Raw genomic sequence first — 8373 nt, 5'->3', positions numbered from 1 at the left:
GCGAACAGATCCACCCGAGGGGTTCCCCACATCCGAAAGATGTAAAGTACTACCTCTGGATGGAGCCTCCACTCGTGATCGGCCGAGAACTGCCGACTGAGGCTGTCTGCACGTACGTTCAGAACTCCGGCCAGGTGATTTGCCATCAGACAAATCTGATGGTCCCAAACCCAGGACCAGAGTCGCAGAGCCTCTCTGCAGAGACACTGCGACCCCACTCCTCCCTGTTTGTTGATATACCACATCGCGGTCGTATTGTCCATCAGGACTTGAACTGACTGACCGGGAAGGGAAGGGAGGGGAGGAAGGCCTTGAGCGCCAGACATATTGACCGCAATTCCAAAAGGTTGATGTGAAGCAACCTTTCCTCTGGAGACCAAAGACCCTTGACCTCCAGATCCCCCAGATGAGCACCCCACCCTAGAGTGGATGCATCCGTTATTACTGTGGCCACCGGAGGTAGATGAAAAGGCTTCCCTTGAGACAGATTACCTTCCACGCTCCAAGACAGATCCGCCGCAGTTTCTCTGGAGATACTGACTGACTCCCTGAGATCTCCATTGTGCTGATACCACTGCCTGCGGAGGCACCACTGGAGTGCCCTCATGTGCCAGCGTGCATGGTTGACCAACAGAATGCAAGAAGCCATCAGACCGAGCAGGCGTAGTACCTTCAGGACTGGAACGACCGCTCCATTGCAAAACAAGGGAATCATTTCCTGTATGTCGCTAATCCTTTGAGGAGGAGGGAATGCACGACACACAGTAGTGTCCAGTACCGCACCTATGAACAGGTTGCGCTGGGAGGGCACCAGGTGAGATTTGGGTACATTTATTGAAAAGCCCAACCTGTGTAACAACTGAGTTGTCTCCTGCAGATGACAGAGCACTGTCTCTGGAGATTCTGCTTTGATCAGCCAATCATCCAGGTACGGGAATACTGGAATCCCCGACCTTCTGAGATGTGCAGCCACCACAGCCATCACCTTGGTGAAAACTCGAAGCGCAGTAGTAAGCCCAAACGGAAGGACCGCAAACTGGTAGTGTTGCGATCCCACCGTAAAACGGAGAAACTTTCTGTGCGACTTCAGAATGGGGATGTGAAAATACGCATCCTGCAAGTCGATCGACACCATCCAGTCTTCTTCCCTCAGTGCTTGAAGAACCTGTGCAAGTGTGAGCATTTTGAACTTCTCCTGTTTGAGATAGAGGTTCAAAATCCTGAGGTCCAGGATTGGACGTAAACTGCCATCCTTCTTGGGGATCAGGAAATACCGGGAGTAGCACCCCTGACCCCTTTCCTGCTCTGGAACCACCTCTATCGCACCTTTTCTGAACAGTGTCAGGACTTCTTTCTGCAGGAGAAGCAGGTGGTCCTCCGAACAATGACCTTGGCAAGGAGGGTAATTGGGAGGGAACTCCTGAAAAGGAAGTGCATACCCATTTTCTACGAGATTGAGAACCCAAAGATCTGATGTAACGGATTCCGAATCCCGTAGAAAATGAGTAAGCCGACCCCCTACCGGACCCGCATGATCCAGAATGGCGGATCTAGGGCTGCTTTGCTGCTGCAGGTGGGGGTTGATTGTTAGAGGAGGAAGTAGAGGAGGAGGAGGAGGCTTGGCATCCACGAGCACGACCCCTTTGTTTACCTCTGTATGATCTATACAAAGGGTTTTGCTGCTGCTGCTGGCCTTGTTTATAGGGACAAAAAGTGGATCTATCAAATCCCCTAAACTTCCTAGCGGCAGAGCCTCTAGCCTGCAGGCCCAAAGACCTTGCCGTTGCCCGGCTATCTTTGAATCTCTCCAATGCTACATCCGCTTTTTTTCCAAAGAGGCCTATTCCGTCAAATGGTAAGTCCATTAGAGTAGACTGTACATCTGCTGAAAATTCAGACGACTTTAGCCATGCGGCCCTTCTCGTGGCAACAGTAGAGCTCATTATCCTGACCACAGATTCCGCCGTGTCCATGCCACTCTGAATTACTAGGCGGGCTGCTGCCTGAGTATCAGAGACTACCTCATTGAAGTTCTTTTTATCTTCCTCCGGAACCTTAGCTGACAATTGTTTCACAGAGTCCATCAATGCATGAACATATCTCCCCAGCAGGCAAGTAGCATTGGTAGATTTAAGAGCCATGCTACCCGAGGAGAAAATCTTTTTCTCAGACTGGTCCAATTTTTTAGAGTCTTTATCTGCTGGCACCTGTGGATAAGAACCTGCAGACCTGTTGGAACAAGCGGCCTGCACAACCAGACTTTCCGGAGAAGGATGCGAACAGAAACTCAGGGTCACCAGGTGCCACCCTATAATGTCTTGCCACCGACCTTGACACCGCAGGAGCAGTCAATGGTCTCTTCCAGACCTCCATTATTGGCTCAGTCAAAGCCTCAGTAAATGGGAGAGTAGGCTCTATAATAGATGAAGGCGAATACAAAACCTCCGTGAGGATGTAAGGCTTGAACTCAACGGTAGGTAAAGTCAGATTGAGCAGCTCCGCAGCCTTCTTAATGACGACATGGTAGGGTGCCACGTCCTTAGATGGTGCATCAGAAACTGATGGCAAACCCCACTCAGGAGAGAGTTCCAGGCCACTAGCACTATACAGGTCCTCAAAACAGTCCCCTTGATCCAGAAGTTCTCCTTCCTCTACTTCAGGATCTTCATACTCCTTTTCCTCCAAGAGACGCCGAGCTCTACGCCTCAACCACTCCAAACGAATCGAAGTCGTCGGATCCGGTAACGAATCTGACGGAGCCGGAACCGGCGTCGAACGAGGAGCCGGGACAGCTGGAGGACGAGAATCTCGAACCGGCGTCGTACCTCGATCCAGTTCTCGAGGTCGCTCCGGAGTCGGCGAAGCAGTGTGCGGAGTCGATGACCTCGGCGGCACCGTACCGAGCCAAGGTGTACAAGGCGTCGGCATAAAAGGTGCCGGAGCGTAAGCTTGAGGGACACCCAAGTTAAAAGACAACAGACCCATGGGACCAGCCGGTACACCAGTGGGGTACATTGCCCTCGCATAAACGCCAAACATGGCATTAAGGAAATGCTAGGGGTCCTGCCCAGGACCAGGAAAGGGAGGGTACGAACCCATCGGCTGCTCCGAAGGAGGCTGCTCCGGCATCGGTTCATCCTGGCCCTCTTGATTCTCAGGGTTTTCCACCGGAGTCGGTTACCGTGGAATCTCCCCATCTCCTTCATGCTCCGAAGAATAGTGCGACTCCGGATTCGGTTCTTGCTCCGGAACCAGGGAACCCTCACGAGATCGCATAGGTGAAGGCCACACGAAGTCCTTGTGATGTTTTCTAGACGAAGACTTCCTCTTCGAGTCCGAAGACTCTTTACCAGAGTGATGTCTTGAGCTATGCTTCCTCCTCTTGTGCTTCTTCTTCGAGGAGCCCGAAGCATGACCCGAATGTAGGAGAGTGGGGTCTGCAATCCCATGGCCACCCCAGATTTTTGCTTTTTGCTTCACTGGTTTACGACTTTCCCTGGCTGTGGGCCTGCTAATCAGACCCACAGCCTAGCTGTTCTCTCTCTAAATTGACAAGCATGTACCTTAGGTGCATTTACCAATTGGTACTGGGCCCCCTTATCAGTCCCTGTACAGTATACCTTAGGTATCCAGGGCATAGGTGTACCCAGGGCCTACCAGGGGCTGCAGCATGTATTATGCCACCCCTGGCTGGCCACCCAAATCTGACACAACTGGCTGCACGACAGCTGGGGCAAGGTGGTGTAAACACCCTTTGCTTTAGATATAGTACTCCTATATCTAACCCTAAAATGGACACATATATTCCTATCAGTCACTCCTATGGCAAGCCTTATCAATCCTGAAGGCAGAGTGCTTGGAATTATGTGAGATGGTGCTCTGGCATGAGCTGAGCCCGTTTGCAGCTGGCGGAACAAGTCCTTATAGCTGTTCCATGATAACGCTATACCATATACTCTTAAGTGCATTATAATCCTCGCGGTTAAATGCTAACTTTGGCATAGCATTATCAAAACATGTCGAGTAAGGTGTCATACGAATTGGAATACTAACCCCTCGCCAATTCTGGCGACGGGGTTAGCATTCCACCCTTCTAGAGGGACACGACATGTCTGTAACTGTAAACCCCGGTTAAAGTTAACTCGAGCCTCAGCATCACAAACTGGATGCTGCCACCACAGACGCAAGTCTGACCTCCTGCTGCTGGGAGTCCTTCCAGCAAGGGAGGCTCAGACAAAGGGTTTCCTCCCTTGGGAGGTGCTTGCACCACCCCAGACAAGATTTTGTGTATTAGGTAGGCCAAGGCTGAAAGGAATGAGACATGCCTGGGGCACACAAGGTGCCCTGTGCATACACCGGTTCCAACCAGTTGCTGGGGCACTCCAGCCCCAGCTATGGCGGGAAACTGGACAAAGGATAGGGGGTGTAGCCACCCCCCTTCCTGGTCCCACCCAGGGGAGGGACCTAGTCGTAGTGCAGCTCCCTTTAGCTGAATAAAGGTAGGAGCTGGTCCCATTCCAAATTAGATTACTCTTGACAACTTCCACGAAGAACTCTTGACCTTCGACCTCCTGGACACCAGAAGACTGAAGAATCTCCCCTATGGTCAGGGAGTGACCATCCTGCTTCGCAGGCACCATCAAGCTCCTGTGCGGTTTGCTGCAAAGTCCTTCCATCCCGGAATCCGACGGCCCAGCTCGACAAGACCCGGACCTCCAGACCTCTCTGACCTCTACCCACATCCACAGCACAGCTGGGACCCGTGGGTGCAACGAGCAACGTGGAGACGGCCATCTTGAAGACACCTGCACAGCGCTTACAGCACGACTTCTGAGGGTTCCTCGAGTGAGTGCATTGGGGACTGAGAAGCCCCACACCGACGCAGCTCCTGCACCAAAGACCAGCCCCCCAGCATCCCCGTGATCTGCGTGGGGCCCTTTTGCCTGGTTGCTGCCATTCCTGTTGTCTGGTCACTTGCCGGCTGGCTTGTGCCCTCTGAGACGACGACCCGAAGATTTCGACACTGCTAGTCTGGTCCCCCAGACTGGCCCTTGCTTCCTTGTGAAAGAGGAGCACCCCGGACCCTCCTGGTCCACACAAGACGCCATCTTTGTTCCATCGCGTGGCTTGCATTAGCCAAGGCCTGTTGTCCAAATCGACGATCCGACACCGCCAACAGCAGCAGACTACGTGGGACAGCTCGTGCCTCCAGCCTGGTCATGAAGAACAGCTCCTGGTCCGCGCAGCTACAGAGAGAAGCGACCCTTCCTTCACCTGAACGCGGCGACAGCCCCTGGTTCCCTCCTGGTTCCAGCACAGTCACTGGCTAGTGACCAAAACTCTGTCCCCTTCCTTTTCAGGACTTCCTTCTTCCTAGTTCCATCCTTGGAACCACCAGACTCCTCCATCTGGCTGCCTGCCAGCAACTTCTTGTTTCAGGCATCACCGGGATCAACGCAGCAAACCCGACGCAACTTCAGCCCTATGCACCCGCAGCCTGTGGGTTAGGTAACTAAAGCTTCTAGGTGCTGAAGTCTGAGTCCACTATCCTAGTGTCCAGGTCCACTGTTTTCCCTCCATCCAGCCGGGTTCGTCCGGAATCCGTAACATTGTAAACTGTAGCATCCATAGACGTTGGTACGCATCCCGCGTGAGAGTTTCCACTCTGCACGTGAGTCCCGTGGGCCTCCTGCTCCTTACTTACCTAGTTTGTAGCATAGTCCCACCGATCCTCCAGCCTCTGGATCTCCTTACAGTACTTTCCTTCCTCGCATTCCATTGTTTTGAGTATATGGTTTGTCGTGCCCCTAAGGCACTCGTGTAAATATTGTGCGAACTCTTATTCCTTTTGTAGTATTGTCATGTGCTTAGCCCTCTGACCTCATAAAGAGTTCAGAGGTGTTGTTATTAATAAATATATTGTTTATTTTCATAACAACCTGTGTGGTGTCCTTTCATCTGGTATTCAAGGGGTTATATTGTGGTAAAACAGCTGGCTTCACATGCTAAAAGAGATTAGCCTAAAAGACTGCTTTTGTCCACGCTACTAGGATAGCTGGTCTATCAGGTTGACTTACAACCAATCACCATAAGGGTTGTTTGGACTGATACAAGGTGATCACTAGAATTAGTGAGCATCATATATCAGGCCAACTTCTCACACCGAAGCAGACTTCCATCCGGACCTCGACCTCACTCTGGACCTCGACGCCGATCTCGACCTCGACTTCTGCTTCGACCTCGAACGTCTAGATGTTGACCTCGAAGACCTTCCAGCCTCTTTTCCTTTCACCTTGGCCAGCAGAAGTTTCGCCTCACGTTCTCATAGAGCCTTTGGGTTCATCTTGAAGCAGGAACTGCAGCTCTTGACATCATGGTCAGAACCAAGACACCACAAACAATCGTCGTGTGGATCAGTAATAGACCTCATCCGGGCTTACGATCCGCACTGCTTGAACCCAGTCTTCCTCGACGACATCCTCGACGGACAGACACTCGACAGAGAAACAGTACCACAAAATGGCAACAAGTTACTATCTGAATCACAGAAGATCCCAGAAACCGTTAGCGTCGACGACGCGGAAAAAAGGGAACTGACGTCATCACACCGACGTGGGTCTAATAAGGAGTCGGTGACGTCAGACGGAGTCGCGCGCGATGCCGTGCTCCTATGACGTCGTCCACGCCGGCGTGCTACAAAGAATTTTCCGAACGTGGCTGACGCAAGGGGGATATTCACAAGGTGAGGAATCCACAAGGCAGATCTATCAGAACCTGCTGTTTACTATCTAAATGACAATCGAGAGAAGGAAAATAAAGGGAAACCGGTGGCCACTAATTTTATTTTGGAATGCAAAAGCTTATCTGCACTTAAGAGTGTTATGGATGAATTAACATTTTATTTTTTGAGCTTGGCATGTCACTGAAGTGTTGTGACGTGACTAAAGGCTCCAAGAAGAGTTCCTTTGGGGCCTACTCCAATGTGAAGTACCAAAGGAAGGAAAATGCTACTTATCCTGTATGCATTTGTTCTTGGCATATAGAGCTGTAGAGTTGTATGCTGCGCATAGATCGTCATCTAATGTTGGGTCTGGATGTTTGCACTTTGATTTTCTTTGAAGAAGTCTTTCAAGTCACCCGATAGGTGACTGCTCCTTTCGGTGATAGTGCGCATGGGCAGAGACTCCATTGTTAGATTGTTTTCCCGCAAAGGGTGACAATGGAGTTAGTAAGAGTAGTAAAAGGAGATGTCCAGGAATACATGCATCTAAGTATGATGTTACTGCAACAGGTATAGGTACCGGGGGAGGTGGGTGGGCGCATATGACTACAGCTCTATATGCCAAGAACAGATGCATACCTGGTAAGTTGCATTTTCCGTTCCAGGCATATGAGCTGTAGATCATATGCTGTGCATAGACTATATAGCAGTTATCACCCAAAGCAGTGGCTAACCCGTATCTGTTGCAGTGGTCTGAAATGGTGTACGTAAAACTGCCTAGACCACTCTAGCTTGTTGGCTTGCTAATCCATCTACACAATAGTGTTTTGTGAATGTGTGAGGTGTAGACCATGTTGCAGCTTTGCATAAGTCATCTATGGGTATATTTCCTAAGAATGCCATAACAGAAGCCTCCAGTTTGCGTGTAGTGTGCTCTAGGGGGAACTTTGAACGTTCGTTTTGCTTTTGCATAGCATATTAGAATGCACTTGACTATCCACCTTGCAATACCGGATTTTGATATGGGACTGCATTTGTGTGGTGGAGCAAAAGTGACAAAAAGTTGATTTGTGTTACAGACGTTTTGTCCTTTCTATGTAATAAAGCAATGCTCTCTTCACACATCTATTGTGTGTAGGGCACATTCTGCCACTGAATCTGGTTGAGGGAAAAACACAGGTAACTCAACAGATTGATTGATCTGAAAAGCAGAAGTGACTTTAGGATTTGTCAGATGAACCACTTTATTTTGGTCCATTTGTAAAAAGGGTTCTTCTATAGTTAATGCCTGAAGCCCACCCACTCTGAGTGATGTGATAGGAAGGAGGAACGCAGCATTCCATGTGAGAACTTGCAGTTCACATTTGTGCAATGGCTCAAAGTGTGGACCTATTAGTCTGAGATTCCACACTGGAGCAGATCGACGTCGCGGGGGAATGACTCTTGAGTCCCTCCATAAAGGATTTGATAACAGGGACTCTAAAAAGAGATAGATGTTGTCTATTCTGAAGGTATGAAGCTATTGCAGTCATTTTCATTTCAACAACTTTTATTCGATTATAAAAATTTGTATAATCATAAAAAGTATTGCAGTCAGATTTAAGAGTATGGATGTGTAAGCTAAATTGGAACGTTGTAGATGTAACAAATAA

Source organism: Lissotriton helveticus, chromosome 2_2 (genome assembly GCF_964261635.1).
Source record: "Lissotriton helveticus chromosome 2_2, aLisHel1.1, whole genome shotgun sequence".
Taxonomy (NCBI): Eukaryota; Metazoa; Chordata; class Amphibia; order Caudata; family Salamandridae; genus Lissotriton; species Lissotriton helveticus.
This window is presented reverse-complemented; position numbering follows the sequence as displayed.